At 44.7% G+C, this 18,101-nt stretch overlaps 1 long non-coding RNA gene across 2 annotated transcripts; it reads left to right on the top strand.

Annotated features, from left to right (window-relative positions):
- Window positions 1-7,310: 7,310 nt before the first annotated feature.
- On the top strand, window positions 7,311-11,979 carry LOC103228946 (uncharacterized). Of its 2 annotated transcripts, none has more exons than XR_005235352.2 (4): window positions 7,311-7,648; window positions 7,841-8,022; window positions 8,254-8,420; window positions 8,923-11,979. It is a non-coding gene; the product is annotated as an uncharacterized lncRNA (long non-coding RNA). The 2 variants fall into 2 exon arrangements; XR_005235351.2 differs by having other exon boundaries at window positions 8,257-8,420; window positions 8,923-10,841.
- Window positions 11,980-18,101: the final 6,122 nt, after the last annotated feature.

Here is an 18,101-nt window from a genome sequence, read left to right as displayed (position 1 = left end):
ACCACATCATAAACTCTCAACAAAGTAATATTTAAAAACTGTCTAAACCACACGCATGAAAGCTTAAAATTTCCGCCTCCAAAATAAAAAAAGTGAAAGTAGACTGTCATTTGAACCTCAAAAGGCCATTTACAGCCTCAATGTTCTTCCGTTTGTTCATAAGGGGAGGAGGTCTAGGGAAAATATTACTCTATGTGGAGGTGGTGAGGAGAGTAATATCTTTCCCTAGATCTAGAGAAACCCTAGGATTTTTATACTAATCATGGCTGGGGCCAGAGGACATGCAAAATTAGACATTAACTCAGTCATTCTTCTACTCAGAAATTATGCCCTCTCTTCCAGGTCCAAGATGAATACACATAAACCTATATATGATTAGAATGCTTGCATCATGTCAAGCAAATTGTTTCTTTTTTACACTTTTATTCTCAAAACTATTATTTTTCCCCCATATTAACTAATAGTTGACACACTGGGACACCTAGCACATAGCAGATCTCAATACTTATTTGTTGAATGAGTAAATGAGTGGTTCAGGCAAATCATGTTATCCTGATCCTCTCTTACCTTAATCAGTGAAAACTGTATGCAATGTAAAGTATTTGTTTTCCCACCACAACCTAGGCATGTTCAAATATATATATGTGTATATACATGCACACGCACACACACACATATATATGTTTTGTTTTGTTTTGTTTTTTTTGAGACAGAGTTTTGCTCTTATTGCCCAGGCTGGAGTGCAATGGCGCGACCTCAGCTCACTGCAACCTCCGACCCCCGGGTAGCTGGGTTTACAGGCGCCCGCCACCACTCCCGGCTAATTTTTTGTATTTTTAGTAGAGACGGGGTTTCACCATATTGGCCATGCTGGTCTCGAACTCCTGACCTCAGGTGATCCACCCACCTCCGCCTCCCAAAGTGCTGGGATTACCGGCGTGAGCCACCGCGCCTGGTCGGCCAGTTCAATTGTATTAACCTCAGCATATTATCAGTTTGGAGAATAGAAAGTCAAAGAAAGGCAAATCAATTTGCCAGTTATTCTGAATGTGTGACATTAGCCTAAATCTACAGAGTCCCCAAACAAAGGAAGCACTCTTCAGAGTTAGCTAATTAAAAAGAAGCATTTAAAATATTTTCAAAATGAATACATTAAATACAACAGAAAGCTTTTACCACATTGGTGTGAAGAGATAGAATCAATAGTTGGATAAAGTGCGTTAAATATCAGGATATTAATGTACGGAGTTTTGGGTTGGGGACATGATTTATTACACGTCAGATCAGAATCAATGTAATAAATAGTCGTGCTGTAATGGAGTTCTATTAAGATCTAAGACGTCAAAACATTTCGGCAGAACTGTCATATGGAAATCAAAGCATACTCAAATGGGAGAAAATAGACCCCGCAAGTTTATTTATAGGCCTAGCAGTGTAACATTGGATAAGTAACTTCAACTATTCACTCTTAGGATTTATTCTGATATTTAAAAGCCTGTCACAAGAAATGTGTTTCTGGATCGATTAAATAGTGTGTAGCAACCGTATTAAAGGCTCTTCCTACATGCAGGGTGTTGTCCAGAAGAAAACGTGTTTTCTGTCAAACTGTAATTCCGGTTAATCCACTGCTCCTTTATTAAATGTAATGGAATCAGGGACAACCCACGGGGTATGTCCTGAAATGCACATAACAACCCGTCGCAAAGAACACCCTGCCAGCAGCAGATGACTCCGCTGCAGCGAGCTGCGAAGAACAGGCAATGTGTCAAGGGTGGGGGAACTACGGGTGCCGTGGGAGGACGCAGCCCAGGGCGGAACTGCCACACCCAGATAACCGAGCTCACGTTGGGTGATTTGTCCGCCGGGCCCTCTGGCGGCCCCGCCTCTTCACCGTGCCCCGCCGGCGGCCCCGCCTCCCTCCCCTCCCACTTGCTGGCGGCCCCACCTCTTCCATACCCTGCCTGTGGCCCCGCCTCCCACCCGCCCACTTGCTGGTGACCCCGCCTCTCCCACACGCCGCCGGCAGCCTAGCTTCTCCCCCACGCTTCCGCTGGCAGCCTAGTAACTTGTCCTGGGACCCCAGCCTATCGTGTTTGGAGACCCGGGCTCCTCTTCTATTTCTCTTGATCTGGGGTCTGGCTGGCGATAGTGTCGGCGGTGCGCCCCTTTCTCTTGGTCGTCTATGACCTCCACGTCGTCTTTTCTTCAGCTGCGTTTGGCCCCCTCCTCGGGTGTTCTCTCACGGGCCAGCAATTAGGGCATGTGCAGTTCAGGTTCAGCCTCAGCCTTGTCTGGTACCCCTTCCCTGGTGAAAGCTGAGAACTGAAGGACCAGACTCAACCTGCCCACAAGCCTTCTTTCCTTACCAGGGCAGAAAGCCTTTTCGTATGACTCTATGCTCTTTGTTTAACGTCTCCAAAGGACTAATTTATAAACTTTTGAGCTCCATGGCATGGAGTTTTTTGTAGACAGAGTGAGACTTCCCATTTGAGATGAGATTATTACCTACTTTGTTCAGTGCCACAAAATTAACTTCCATATAGGTTACTTTTTTTTTTTTTTTTTTTTTTTGGAGACAGAGTCTTGCTCTGCTGCCCAGACTGGAGTGCAGTTACACGTCTCGGCTTACTGCAACCTCCTCTTCCCGGGTTTAAGCGATTCTCCTGCCTTAGCCTCCTGAATAACTGGGACTACAGGCGAGCGCCACCACGCCAGGCTAATTTTTGTGTTTTTAGTAGAGATGGGTTTTTGCCATGTTGGCCAGGCTGGGCTCGAACTCCTGCCCTCAAGTGACCCGCCTGTCGGCGCCTCACGAAGTGCTGGGATTACAGGCGTGAGCCACTGCGCGCAGCTGTATAGAGGTTACATTTTGAACAAGCAAAGCCCCATACAGCCGGACACGGCTTTGTCCTTTCCACTGTTAAAAAGCAAACGGCTGGCCGAGCGCGGTGGCTCACGCCTGTAATCCCAGCACTTTGGGAGGCTGAGGCTGGGGGATCACGAGGTCAGGAGATCGAGAACATCCTGCTAACACGGTGAAACCCCGTCTCTACTAAAAATACAAAAAAAATTAACCAGGCGAGATGGCGGGCGCCTGTAGTCCCAGCTACTCGGGAGGCTGAGGCAGGAGAATGGCATGAACCCGGGAGGTGAACCTTGCAGCGAGCTGACATCGTGTCACTGCACTCCAGCTTGGGCGACAGAGCGAGACTATGTCTCAAGAAAAAGCAAACGACTGATTCGAGGTTGTGCATAGCTGACTTAGCACTGGATATTATGCCGATCACTAATTCACAAAACAATACAGGTGAAATATATAGAATGGTAAAGTGGTGATTAGTGTGACTGATAGTGGTTCAATTTAAATAGTCATAAATTGTGATGCATCAAGTCAAAAGATTATAGGGCCACCTGGCCGGGAGCGGTGGCTCACATTTGCAATCCCAGCACTTTGGGAGGCCGAGGTGGGCGGATCACCTGAGACCGGGAGTTCCAGACCAGGTTGGCCAACATAGTGAAACCCCCGTCTCTGCTAAAAATACAAAAATTAGCTGGGTGTGGTGACGCCTGCTTGTAGTCTCAGCTACCCAGTAGGCTGAGGCAGGAGAATCGTTTGAATCGGTAAGGTGGTGGTTGCAGTGAGCTGAGGTCGTGCTACTGCACTGCAGCCTGGGAGACACAGCGAGACTCTGTCTCAAATAATAACAACAATAAAAGATTATACTGCCACCAAAAGCATAGTGACATGTGGGAAAGAAAAGCGGGACACAGATGTTTTATTTACAACATAATCATAATAAAAATAGGTATGCATGGCCGGGCGCGGTGGCTCACGGCCTATAAGCCCAGTACTTTGGGAGGCCGAGGCAGGTGGATCACCTGAGATCAGGAGTTGGAGACCAGCCTGGCTAACATGGTGAAACTAAACTGTTAAACTAAGACACTAATAAACTACTAAAAATACAAAAAATTAGCCGGGCGTGGTGGCGCGTGCCTGTAATCCCAGCTACTTGGGAGGTTGAGGCAGGAGCATTACTTGAACCTGGGAGGCGGAGGTTGCCTTGAGCCGAGATTACACCATTGCACTCCAGCTGGGGCAACTACTGCAAAACTACGTCTCATTAAAAAAAATAAATAAATAAATAAATAAAAATAAAAATAGGTATGCATATAAATACAGATTGTAGAATAATACAGAACTCAAACTAGAAAATCAGACTCTTCTTAGAGGATACTGAGGATGGTTCATCCCATTGGGGTGCCCTGTAGATACCCGGAGCTCTTTTGGTTCCTGCTCTGAGTTCTGCTTATCCAGGATTTTCTTCTGTGAACCTCCCTCTATTAGAGTACAGAGTATGCTGTAATAATAAAAAGACCGCAAAATATAGTGATTTGAGATGGAAACTTATTTCTCATCTAACAGTCCAGAGGTAGGAGTGGTAGACGCTATAGAGTGGATCAGCTTCATTAACTCTTCCATGGACTCTGCTTTCTGTCTGTTTAGGTTTTATTTTGGTTTCGTTGGTTTTTGTTTTGTTTTTTGTTTTGTTTTCCAATCTTGCCCCTTCTTTCCTCTTGACCCTTGGTATTTTTCCTAATTTGCATGGTTAAAGGTAGGGCACTGTGGTGGATCTGCACTGGCGCCACCTAGCGCTGGAGAAGGGCAAAAGAGCGAAAGTAGAGGGCAACCGATTTCTTTTTAAGCAAGTGATGCAGAGTGCACATACAACTTTCATTCATATTCCATTGGTGAGAACTTGACCACACTTGGTTGTAAGGAAATCCGGCCAGTATGGTCTCTAGCTGGGATTTCATGTGCCCAAGTAGCAATGTATTAGCGTTGTAAAAGGGGAGAACCGACTTTGGGGGACAACTAACATTTCATTATCAGCCCATTTTCTTCTGACCAGCTTGCTTGAGATAACTTTCTTTCTTCTGAATTTCCTAGAGAGGTTCGTTTACTTCAGTTTACAGACAGTTCTCGTTTGCAATCAATGTACCTTAACCGATGCCTTATTCTTCAGGCTCTAATTTAAATAATACCTCCTTGCTTACCTGACTACATTCTCGAAACCTGGTGCCCCACCTGCTTCCTACCACCATTGTTTATATCTCAGTACTGTGCTTCCTTCACCAGCACTTATCACAGTTTGAAATTATAATTTTTTTGCTAAATTTTTGTCTGTCTCTTCCACCGTGTCTCTTTTCTTCACCACCACATCTCTATCACCTAGTACAGTGCCTGTCATTGGATAAGTAAAAAGTAAATATTTGGTATTAAATGAATGAAACAGTAGTCAAGGATGACTCTGAGAGTTCTGAAGTAAGCAACTAAACATACTGATGGGCCAGGCACGGTGGCTCACACCTGTAATCCCAGCACTTTGGGAGGCTGAGGCAGATGGATCACAAGGTCAGGAGTTCAAGACCAGCCTGGCCAACATGGCGAAACCCCAACTTTACTGAAAATACAAAAATTAGCTGGGCGCGGTGGTGGGCACCTGTAATCCCAGCTACTGAGGAGGCTGAGGCAGGGGAATTGCTTGAACCCAGGAGGCGGAGGTTGCAGTGAGCCAAGATCGCACCACTGCACTCCAGCCTGGGCAACAAAGAAAGACTCTGTCTCAATAAATAAATAAACAAACAAACATATTGATAAAAAGGAAAACTGAGCAAGTTTGGAGGAAGAAGAGATCAGTTTTGTTTGCAAATACTGAATTTGAAGTTTTGAATTATTTCGTGACATCCAGAAGGCAACTAAAAATGTGAATCTGAAGCTCTGGAAACAGCATCAGATTAGAACTATAGATTTGAAAGCCTTGAGAATTGATTAGATCACTCATGAAGAACATAGTGAGAGAACAGAGAACATTTAGGAGGGAACTGTAAGGAACAAAAACATTTGCTGAGTGGGCAGAAGAGACAGCCTGGGAGGAAATATCAGGGGCTGTGAACAAGAACCAGGTAGAAGAAATGTTCAGGGAGGAAATAGCAGTCACAAGTGACAGAGATTGGTGGTAAATTATGTCAGCCATGTCAGAAAGGGTTCCTTAGACCTGCCAGTTAGGCGGCTTGGGTATTGCAGCCTTAGCTAGAATCGTTTCAGTGGATTGGTGGGCTATGGACTGAAGACAGAAGGTTAAGAAGCGAATGTAGTTGTTGTTGAATATGGTTTGAAGAAGTGCAGCCATGAAAACAGACAGCTTTCATTTAGAAAAACAGACAAGGTCAAAGGCGTTTTTTTTAAGAAGAAACGCAGCTTGGAATCTGTATTAAGTGAAAGAGACAGGACGGGTGAAAATGATTGATGGAAGAATTTTGACCTATTGGGTTTGAGGCAGGAGGGGAAAACAGGAGGGTGCTGTTCTCTGAAGCTGTAAAGATAAATAAATTTAGAGTGGGGAGAGTAGGAGGAATTCAAAAGTTTTTGTCTGATGGCCTTCAATTTATCCATGAAGGAGGGAGCAAAGCTATCTGCTACAAGGACGGAGGTGGAGGGGAAAGTCTGGACTGGTTTTTAGGAGACAAGGGGTGGGGGGTGAGGGAAAGACTATAGATAGAGGACTAATAGAAGGTCTGCCTTTGCAGATCTACTATAGTCGAAAATTTTTTCTTTCCTCCTCTCTATCCCTTCCTAAGTTTGTCTCAAAAAAGACTTCGGGCTGCCAAATCCAAATTTTTCCACCAATATACCCGATACTAGTTTTTCCTCCAAAAACAACGGGCAACTAACATGCAGGGCAGAGAAAACAAAACAGTTGCCCCAGGTTTCCTTCATTCAAATAGTGAAGACTGAGCTGGCCTCGGCACCATGCAGACTCCCAACCTCTGCTACTGTGGGTTATTCTCCTTATAATGCAGTCACCTTCTAAATGCTTGCTGAAAATAATGGAAGATTTCGAGCCAAATGGTTGCCCCTTAAGTAACGTCCCCCAAAAGATGAAGCATATATTTAAGGCCTGCTGAAGCAAGCAACGCTGAGGGACCAGGTTATTGCGTTTTTCTTTCTCTCGCTGCGTGTCCGGACGCCACACTATGAGCATTAAGCGCATACTGACCAATTTCTGTTAAGCAGGAACGCGGTGTTCGGATCAAAACACCGGGAGCCGTGGCCGCAACTGCCCCTGTAGCATCCGGGGTCCCAACCCTGTAAGGCTTAACGGCTCGCCAGCTCAGATGACGCCACACGAACGTAGCCTCCAGACCGCCCAGTGTGGGTGTGTCCAAGCTACGTCGCCGGGCTTGGGCCCCCCCAGCCCCTCCCCCGATGACGTCACCGCACTGTAGCTTCTAGTAGCTTTTCGCAGCGTTTCCAACCGCCGGGCGCGGTGGCGCGTGCCTGTAGTCCCAGCTACTAGGGAGGCTGAGGTGGGAGGATCGCTTGAGCCCAGGAGTTCTGGGCTGTAGTGCGCTATGCCGATCGGGTGTCCGCACTAAGTTCGGCATCAATATGGTGACCTCCCGGGAGCGGGGGACCACCAGGTTGCCTAAGGAGGGGTGAACCGGCCCAGGTCGGAAACGGAGCAGGTCAAAACTCCCGTGCTGATCAGTAGTGGGATCGCGCCTGTGAATAGCCACTGCACTCCAGCCTGGGCAACATAGCGAGACCCTGTCTCTTTTGCCCTCCTCACTCACTAAGAGTACCTTTGTAAGTGGATAGCGTCAAGAAGTTTGCCTCCTTTCAGGTTCATACGAATTAAGAGGCATACTAATGTGCGCATTTAAAAACGAACCCACTCTTCCTGTAAAGGCAAAAATATATGGAGAGATGTTACTGAGGTTTATAGTCGGCTTTCTCTCTCCACGCTTCTATTTATCCACTATTTTACGTTTCCTTTAGCGTTAAAACTCACCAGTTGACGGGATGCTCGGGGACTTGCAACCACCTCATCCCTGCCCCCTACCGGCGCATCTTCAAAACGTCTCTGCGAAAAGCTGTTATTACCCTCGGAGCCAACAGGGGCTGCTCGTTTACCCACAGCCAGTCGGAAAAAATGGCCGCCGGACCACAGAGAGCAAAAAGTAAGTTCTCTTTAAGAATTTCCAAGATATTCCCGCGGCGGTCCAGGATGCTGCTTACCAACACTATTCCCCTGCACTGAGCTGACCTGAGCTTCCCTCCCTACCTCCTGTCACGGATGTCACCTTCTTTCACCTCTGTCCTGTCAAGGTTTTTGCTTTAGAATGCTATCGACGAAAGACGGGCTGATCTACAGTCTTTCACACAAATCTTTCGTTCTGCTTTCCTACAAGCAGGGCTAACTTTCCGACGAGAAACCCCACTACTGCCTCCTTATAAGGGAAAAACTCGTCTCAGAGGAACCCATAACGTCCTGTGATGACAGAGGTGAGGGGCCAGCGTGGCAGCATGCATCACCTTGTCTCCCTGCTTGCTTCTCTCTCCGTCGGATTGCCAAAAGGTAACGGCACCTAGACTCCGAAAAGTAATTGAAGCAAAGGGAGTTTAAAGAACGCGCCCGACGGCCTGGGTCTTGAACCCAGTGTTAAAGAGAGCAAAAACCTCTGCATCCTCCACTGAGCTGTCTTTGAGCATGCCTCATAATCATGCTTCATTTTTCAAAAAGAAAGAAGTGAATATGCTATGAAAGAAGACAGCCTTTAAATTTTTCAAAAGTTCTTGGTAGTCTGTGATTAGAAATTTCATCTATATGAAATAACAGTTTTGGAGGGCTTACTGTTAAATTCAGGCGTTTTAGGGCCCGTGGAAATTGGTTAAGCATTCACATCACTCTTAACATTAATCTGATAATCTACTGGGAGTTTAAAGACTCTAAGTACTAAACACAGATTTTCCTCACTATCTATAAAATGAAAGAGGAAAGAAACATTGTACTCAATTTTGTATAAAGCTAATTGTATTCCTTTTTTAAAATTTTTATTTATTTATTTATTTTGAGGTAGTTCACTGCATTTTGAACCAGGATAACTGTCAAAGAAGATCCTCTTTGAATCGAGCAGATATCTCCCCCATGGCTGCTTCTGGGTCTGCCCTCTGCAACCACGTGGAATAAGTCTTATTCCAGTTCTAGAGGACAACTTTTCAAGAATTAAAAAAATCACCTCCAAATGAATGCATTTTTACTAAATGAAAATAGCTAGAGATGCTATTAAAAAACAACAACAACAACTTTACCTTCTCACCAACCTTAAAATAAGAAGCAAAATAATTTTGGCATATCTTTTTTTTTTTTTTTTTTTTTTTTTTTTTTTTTTTTTTTTTGAGACAGAGTCTTGCTCTGTCGCCCAGACTGGAGTTCCGTGGAGCCATCTCCGCTCACTGCAACCTCTGCCTCCTGAGTTTAAGCGATTCTCCTGCCTCAAGCCTCCCGAGTGGCTGGGATTACAGGCACACACTACCACACCCGGCTAATTTTTGTATCTCTTTTGTTTTTCACTAAATGGATCCTTGAATTGGACCCAGAATGACTTAGCTATGGATGTAAGAACTGCTTTTGAGTAGCTGCCTCTGTTAGTCCTGGGGTTCCTACTTCCTGAGTTTCTTCTATGACCTCTGGGATAACTCAGCTTTGTGGAACTGAGGTGTGATAGGCAGCATAATGACCCCCTCCCCAATGATATCTATGTGCTAACTAACCAAGGAATGTGGACAGCCCCTCTGAAGCTGGAAAAGGCAAGGGAAGGGATTCTCTTCAAGAGCTTCCAGAAGGAATGCAGCCCTACTCACCCATTTGGTACTCCTGATCTCCAGAACTCTTAAATAATAAATTTGGCTGGGTGCAGTGGCTCACACCTATAATTCCCAGCACTTTGAGAGGCCAAGGCAGGTGGATTGCTTGAGCTCAGGAGTTGGAGAGCAGCCTGCACAACATGGTGAAATCCTGTCTCTACAAAAAATATGAAAATTAACCATGTGTGAAAGTGTGTGCCTGTAGTCTCATCTACCAGGGAGGCTGAGGTGGGAGGATTGCCTGAGCACAGGAGATTGAGACTGCAGTGAGTCATTAGTGTCCCATTGCATTCCAGCCAGGGGGACAGAGTGAGACCCCCATCTCAAAAATAATAATAATACATTTATGTTGTTTAAGCCTCTAAATTTGTGGTAATTTGATACAGCAAATTATCACAGAATAGGACAGTAATACATGGGGGGAATCAAGCTCAGTCTATGCCTGACAAAACTCTGAGAGGTCAGAAAGTTATCCTTTCAGTAATTGTCTTTTTGAACTCCTGAGCTCAAGTGATGCGCCTGCCTCCACCCCTCAACCCGTGCCCAGCCAGTAACTGTCTTCTTTTGTCTTTTTTCTTTTCTTTTTTTTTTTGAGACGGAGTCTCACTCTGTTGCCCAGGCTGGAGTGCAGTGGCCGGATCTCAGCTCACTGCAAGCTCCACCTCCCAGGTTTAGGCCATTCTCCTGCCTCAGCCTCCCTAGTAGCTGGGATACAGGCGCCCGCCACCTCGCCCGGCCAGTTTTTTGTATTTTTTGGTAGAGACGGGGTTTCACCGTGTTAGCCAGGATGGTCTCGATCTCCTGACCTCGTGATCTGCCCATCTCAGCCTCCCAAAGTGCTGGGATTACAGGCTTGAGCCACCGCGCCCGGCCGTAACTGTCTTCTGTAATGTACTTGTACTTAAAAAATAAATAAATAAATAAAAACTTTTAAGTTCAACACATTTTCACATTGATATATTTTTCCGTGCGTGTGTGTGTGTGTGTGTGTGTATACTACACTTTTAAGTTTTTAATTATGTTTAGGGTTAAGATTAGGGTTATGGTGGAATATTTTGATATACAGTGACTTTAAACTTTTATGGGCTGGGCACAGTGGCTCAGGCCTGTAATCCTAACAATTTGGGAGGCCGAGGCGGGCAGATCACCTGAGGTCAGGAGTTCAAGACCAGCCTGACCAACACGGAGAAACCCCCGTCTCTACCAAAAATACAAAATTAGCCGGGTGTGGTGGTGCATGCCTATAATCCCAGCTACTCGGGAGGCTGAGGCACGAGAATTGCTTGAACCCGGGAGGCAGAGGCTGAGGTGAGCCAAGAGTGAGCCATTGTGCTTCAGCCTGGGCAACAAGAGTGAAACTCGGTCTCAAAAAAAAAACACACACACACATCTTGAATGTATTCAGATCTGTTAATCTAATCATTTATGTTTTCTGCTTTTAGTGTTTTGCTTTGAAGGGTCTCACCCATGGCAAGAGCATATAAATATTCACATAAATGTTTATGACTTTTATCTTTTAGAGTACATACTTCACTGATTTAAAAATAACATTCCTAGGCCAGGTGCAGTGGCTCACACCTGTAATCCCAGCACTTTGGGAAGCCGAGGCAGGCGGATCACGAGGTCAGGAGTTTGAGACCAGCCTGACCAACATGGCAAAACCCCGTCCCTACTAAAAATACAAAAATTAGCTGGGCGTGGTGGTGTGCGCCTGTAATCCCAGCTACTCAGGAGGCTGAAGCAGGAGAATTACTTGGACCTGGGAGGTGGAGGTTGCAGTGAGCCGAGATTGTGCCATTGCACTCCAGTCTGGGTGACAGAGTGAGACTCTGTCTCAAAAATATATATCAATCAGTCAATCAATAAAAATAACATTCTTTGTCCAAAACAATGTTTTCTTATTCTAAAACTCTAATTTTTTTTTTTCTTAAAGATGGGGTCTCGCGCCATCACCAGGCCGCATTGCAGTGGTGTGATCATATATCATAGCTCACTGCAGCCTCACTCCTGGGCTCAAGCCTTTTGCCACAGCCTTCCAAGCAATTAGAACTACACGCACATACCACCATGCCCAGCTTAAATTTGTTTACTAGTAATATGAGAAATGTTAAAAAAAAAATTCAGACAAATTAAATTTTTCAGAGTTTTTTTGAGCAAAGAATGATTCATGAACAGGACAGCACTCAGAACCAGAAGAGATTCAGAGAGTTCCACATTGTGGGCAGAGAATATTAACAGATAGAGAAGGGAAGTGAGATACTGAAACAGCTTGATTGGTTACAGCTTAGTGTTTGCCTTATTTGGACATGGTTGGCTCAATTAGCAGCCTATGATTAGCTGAAGCTGGGCAGCTGTGATGGCTGAGACAGCTATATGTAACAAGAATAGACTCGTAAGCTTTCTATTTGTTTACATACCAGATTGGATTGTTGTTCAGTCTTGAGGGACTCAAGGTACAGCAGCAGCCTTAGGCCAAATTTAATTTAGCAGAACTCTTTTTTTTTTTTTTTTTTGAGACGGAGTCTTGCTCTGTAGCCCGGACTGGAGTGCAGTGGCCGGATCTCAGCTCACTGCAAGCTCCGCCTCCCGGGTTTACGCCATTCTCCTGCCTCAGCCTCCGGAGTAGCTGGGACTACAGGCGCCCGCCACCTCGCCCGGCTAGTTTTTTGTATTTTTAGTAGAGACGGGGTTTCACCGTGTTAGCCAGGATGGTCTCGATCTCCTGACCTCGTGATCCGCCCGTCTCGGCCTCCCAAAGTGCTGGGATTACAGGCTTGAGCCACCGCGCCCGGCCAGAACTCTTATTTTCTTTCTTTTTTTTTTTTTTTTTTTTGCGATGGGGTCTTTCTGTGTCACCCAGGCTAGAGTGCAGCAATCTCGGCTCACTACAACCTCCGCCTCCTGGGTTCAAGCAATTCTCCTGCCTCAGCCTCCCAAGTAACAGATTATAGGCACCTGCCACCACGCCCAGATAATTTTTGTATTTTTATAAGCAGAGACGGGGTTTCACCATCTTGGCCAGGCTTGTCTTGAACTCCAGGCCTTGTGATCCACCCACCTCAGCCTCCCAAAGTGCTGCGATTACAGGCTTGAGCCACCTCGCCCGGCCCTTACTTTCTTTTTTAATGTATTTGCCTAAATCTGCCTATTTTTGTGTAATTTATTGCGTGTAACAAACTACTCCAACATTTAGTAGTTTGAAAATACAACTAGGTTTTATTAGGTTTCATGACTTTGAGGGTCAGGAATTTGGAGCAAAGCTCTGCTGAACAATTCTTCTGCTCCAGGTGAAGTTGATTGTGGAATTCAGCTGGTGGCTGGTCTAATTTGTAGGGCCCAAGATAACTTCATTCACATGCCTCTGCCTTGACAGTCTTGACTTGTAAAGACATGCTCCTCTTCCTTTCCCTGTAGTCTCAAGGCCTCTCTACAGTAGGGTATTAGACTTCTAACACAGTGACTCAAGTTTCAAGAAGCCAAACTGGAAGCTGCAAGTCTTATTAAAGGCTAGAGTCAAAAATAGCGTAGTATCACTTACGTTTGCCGTGCTTTGTTGGTCAAAGGAATCACAGGCCAGCCTAGATTCAAAGATGGGAAGAGAACAGAACCTACTTTATGAGCGTTAAAGAATATGTGGCCATTTCTAATTTCTATCATACCTACTCTTTAACTTCTTGGTTTTTGTTGTTGTTATTGTTGTTTTTGAGACAGTCTCGCTTGCTGTGTCACCCAACTGGAGTTTTTTTTTTTGTTTTTTTTTTTTTTAGGTTTTATTAGGTTTCATGACTTTGAGGGTCAGGAATTTGGAGCGAAGCGCTGAACAATTCTTCTGCCCCAGGTGAGGTTGATTGTGGTATTCAGCTGGTGGCTGGTCTAATTTGTAGGGCCCAAGATAACTTCATTCACATGTTGTGATCTTGACTCACTGCAACCTCCACCTCCTAGGTTCAAGTGATTCTCCTGCCTAAGCTTCCCCAGTAGCTGGGATTACAGGCATGCGCCACCACACCTGGCTAATTTTTGTATTTTTAGTACAGGCGGGGTTTCATCATGTTTTCCAGGGTAGTCTCGAACTCCTGATCTCAGGTGATCTGCGCCTGCCTCAGCCTCCCAAATTGCTGGGATTACAGGTGTGAGCCACCATGCCCAGGCTCTTTAATTTCCTTTTAAAATTTAATTTGTTTTGTTTTGTTTGAGACAGGGTCTCACTCAGTCACCCAGGCTGGAGTGCAATGGCATACTCACAGCTCACTGCAGCCTCAACCTCCTGGGCTCAGGTGATCCTCTCACCTCAGCCTCCCTGGTAGCTGGGACTATAGGTGCATGCCACCACGTCTGGCTAGTTTCTTATATGTTTTGTAGAGATTGCGTTTCAACATGTTGCACAGGCTGGTTTCAAACTCCTGGGCTCAAGTGGTCTACCCGCCTCAGTCTCCTAAAAGGCTGGGATTACAGGTGTGAGCCACTGCCCCTGGCTGTTTTGTTTTTTAAACTTTGTAAGCTGTGTCGTAATATGAAATTGTGCATAAGACATACACAAAATGTAAGTTTAAGGAATTTATAAAGTGAGAAACTATATAATTGGCATCTAGAAATAGAACTTTGCCTGCATCCCAGAAACCCATACCCAAATACCTTCCCTCTTAGAAATAACCACTATTCCGACTTCGTGGCATTAGCTCATTACTCTTAATGGTTTTAATGCCTGAATATATCCCTAAATAGTATTTGAACAGTCTTGACTACTAAAAAGTTCTTCCTTATATGAAGATTTAATCCATTACCCTAAAATGTTCTCATTAGTACTTTCTTTAACCCATGGGCTTATAAACAATAAATTTAGCATTATTTTTACCCAGAAGAAACAACTATTTCTTACATTACATGGTTTCAATTGAATTTCACTATTCTGTTTGGTCAATTTGTATATCTTTCTGGGAAAATATGATTCACCAGTACACAACAAAGTATTCTATCTCTGATTTACTATATAAGCATAGGACTGAAAAATCCCATCTCTCATTCTAGATCCCAGATGTCTATTGATGAGGTCAAACAATCAATTAATACTAAGCTTATGAGAGACTAAAATATCTTATATAAGACAGTGCCTGGGGCTCAGTTTAGGGCTACTGAAAAAATAAATGGGAATGGTTTCCTTATAAAAGGAACAGTGCCTGGGGCTCAATTTAGGGCTACTGAAAAAATAAATGGGAATGGTTTCCTTATAAAAGGATGAGTTTGGTCCTCTTGTCTCTCTCATTCTCTCGTTGCCCTTCCACCACGGGATGTAACACCAAGAAAACCCTTTCAAAATGCCAGTCCTTTGATCTTGGACTTCCTAGTCTCCAGAACTGTGAGGCAATAAATTTATGTTCTTTATAAATTACTCAGTTTGTGGTGTTCTGTTATAGCAGTGTAAAATGAATTATGGCAACAAATAAAATTTCCATATATTTGAAGTGCATATTTGATTATTATTTTTTTTTTGAGACAGGATTTCCCTCTTGTTGCCCAGGCTAGAGTACAATGGCGCAGTCTCAGCTCATTGCAGCCTCCACCTCCTGGGTTCAAGTGATTCTCCTGCCTCGGCTTCCCAAGTAGCTGGGATTACAGACGCCTGCCACCACACCCGGCTAATTTTTGTATTTTTAGTAGAGATGGGGTTTCACCATGTTGACCAGGTTGATCTCAAACTCCTGACCTCAGGTGATACACCCAACTCAGCCTCCCAAAGTGCTGGGATTACAGGTGTGAGCCACTGCACCTGGCCTTTTTTTTTTTTTTTTAAGACAGGTGTTACTCTGAGGCACCTGCTGCAGTGTAGTGGCACAATTATGGCCACCATGCCTTGACCTCCTGGACTGAAGGGATCCTCCTATCTCAGTCTCCCATGTAGCTGGGACCATAGGTACACATCATCACGCCTGGCTAATTTTGTTATTTTTTTGTAGAGATCGGTGAGGGGGCCTCACTTTGTTGTCTGGGCTGGTCTTCTGGGCTCAAGCCATCTGCCAGCCTTGGCCTCCCAAGGTGTTGGAATTATAGGTGTGAGCCACCCAGCCCAGCCATGTGATGTTTTGATGTATGTATACACTGTGAGATGATTACTGCAATCAAGCCAATTAACACATCCATAACCTCACAATTTGCATGTGTGTATTTGAGATCCACTTTCTTAGCAAATTTCTGTTTTTTATTTTAATTTAACTTTTATTTTAAGTTCATGAGTTATATGTGCAGGTTTGTTATATAGGTAAATTTGTGTCATGGGGTTTGTTTTACAGGTTATTTCATCACCAGGTATTAAACCTAGTACCCATTAGTTATTTTTGCTGACCCTCTCCCTCCTCCCATTCTCCACCCTCTGATAAGCCCCAGTGTGTGCTGTTCCCCTTCCATGGGTCCATGTGTTCTCATCATTCAGCTCCCATTTATAAGTGAGAACATACGGTATTTGGTTTTCTGTTCCCGTGCAAATTTTAAGCATAAAATACATTACTATGAACTATAATCAGCAAGTTGTACATTAAGTCTCCAGAACTTATTCCACTTATAACCGAAAGTTTGTGCATTTTGACCAGTATCTTCCCATTTCCCCCACTTCCCAAGTGCTGGAAACCACATTTCTACTCTCTGTTTCTATGAGAAACTTCTAGATTCCACGTATAATTGAGATCGTGCAGTATTTGTCTTTTTGTGTCTGGCTTATTTCACTTAGCATAATGTCATCCAGATTCATCCATGTTGTTAAATCCGTGCCCGTTGCAAACAGCAAGATTTATTTCTTTTTAAAAAACTGAATAATATTCCACAGTATGTATGTGTGTGTGTGTACATATATATTTGCACTCATTATCCGTTCATCCATTGATGAAAAGTAGATTATCCCTATATCCTGACTATTGTGAATAAAGCTGCAATGAACATGAACATGTATCTTCAGGATAGTGATTTTGTTGCTAGATCACATGGTAATTCTTTTCCTAATTTTGTGAGGAGCCTTCATACTGTTTTGCACAATGGCTCTACTAATTTACATTCCCATCAGCAGCATTCAAAAGTTCCCTTTTCTCCACATTCTCGCCATTGCTTTCATATTTTGGGCCATTCTGTATGGTTTACTGTACCGTATGACAGTAATGCTGTGCAGTATGTGCTATAGTCATTTTTGCATCCACTGGTACCAGTTCTTCTGAAATAGCAGCCGCGCCCTTTCTGTTTAGAGTCGCCTTCTGGTGGTAGGAATTCCGGTTGCTACCGTGTGTAACCTGCAAGCCTCTAGCAGCTCTTTGCAGCGACGCCGAGCGCCGGGCGCGGTGGCGCGTGCCTGTAGTCCCAGCTACTCGGGAGGCTGAGGCTGGAGGATCCCTTGAGTTCAGGAGTTCTGGGCTGTAGTGCGCTATGCCGATCGGGTGTCCGCACTAAGTTCGGCATCAATATGGTGACCTCCCGGGAGCGGGGGACCACCAGGTTGCCTAAGGAGGGGTGAACCGGCCCAGGTCGGAAACGGAGCAGGTCAAAACTCCCGTGCTGATCAGTAGTGGGATCGCGCCTGTGAATAGCCACTGCACTCCAGCCTGGGCAACATAGTGAGACCCTGCCTCTTTTGAGTTCTCACCTTATAAAGTATCCTTTGTTCTCATACATACATCTATCCTAAGACAAAATAAATGCAGAATTTACATTCTTACAAGATTATTTTCCTCACTACACTGTGAATCCCCCCTCCCACCCCACTCCCGTTGGGAATCTTATTTTTATTTTTATCGTATTTCACCATTATCTAGCTAAACACTTGCATATTCATGTTGCCAAGTGTTTATGGAGCACCGGTTGTATACCAGGTACTGCGCTGCGTCTCAGGGGTACCAAGACCCAGGTTTGATGAGAATACTGTAAACAACTGCAGAATGCTCCTTTGAAGAGCAGGACCCATCAAAATAGGAACTCCGTTTTGAGAGTTCGCCTTGATAGTTGAGGATAATCTTAGAAGGACCGAAGCGGTTCCGTTTCGTTACATTTCAAAATCTTATGTCAAAGTAAGCGCGCAGGAAGGGGTCCTTGCTCTTCTGCACTGAGCCCTACAGCCCCCCTGTGGGGAAATACTCCTGTTAATTGTCTCGAAAATTGTTTCGACCAGCAGGGGTCACTATGAAGGCTGGTTTGAGCCCCAAACACAAGGGGGCAAGGTAACCAGACTGGCCCGTGAGGGTTCCAGGAAGGAATGCAGTTTCAGGAGAACAGTTTGGATCTTTATTCGAATTGTTTTGGTATAATGAAGAGAGTCAACTACAACTTGACAATAGAAATCTTCAGAAAAGGGACACAAATACGTTCGCCTCAAGGAATATTGGGTCTTCTGCGCGGCCGTAGATCTCCGCCAAGTGCG

Source organism: Chlorocebus sabaeus, chromosome 24, assembly GCF_047675955.1.
Source record: "Chlorocebus sabaeus isolate Y175 chromosome 24, mChlSab1.0.hap1, whole genome shotgun sequence".
Classification (NCBI taxonomy): Eukaryota; Metazoa; Chordata; class Mammalia; order Primates; family Cercopithecidae; genus Chlorocebus; species Chlorocebus sabaeus.
The sequence above is the reverse complement of the archived record's forward strand: the minus strand, read 5'-3'. Positions and strand labels throughout refer to the sequence as shown.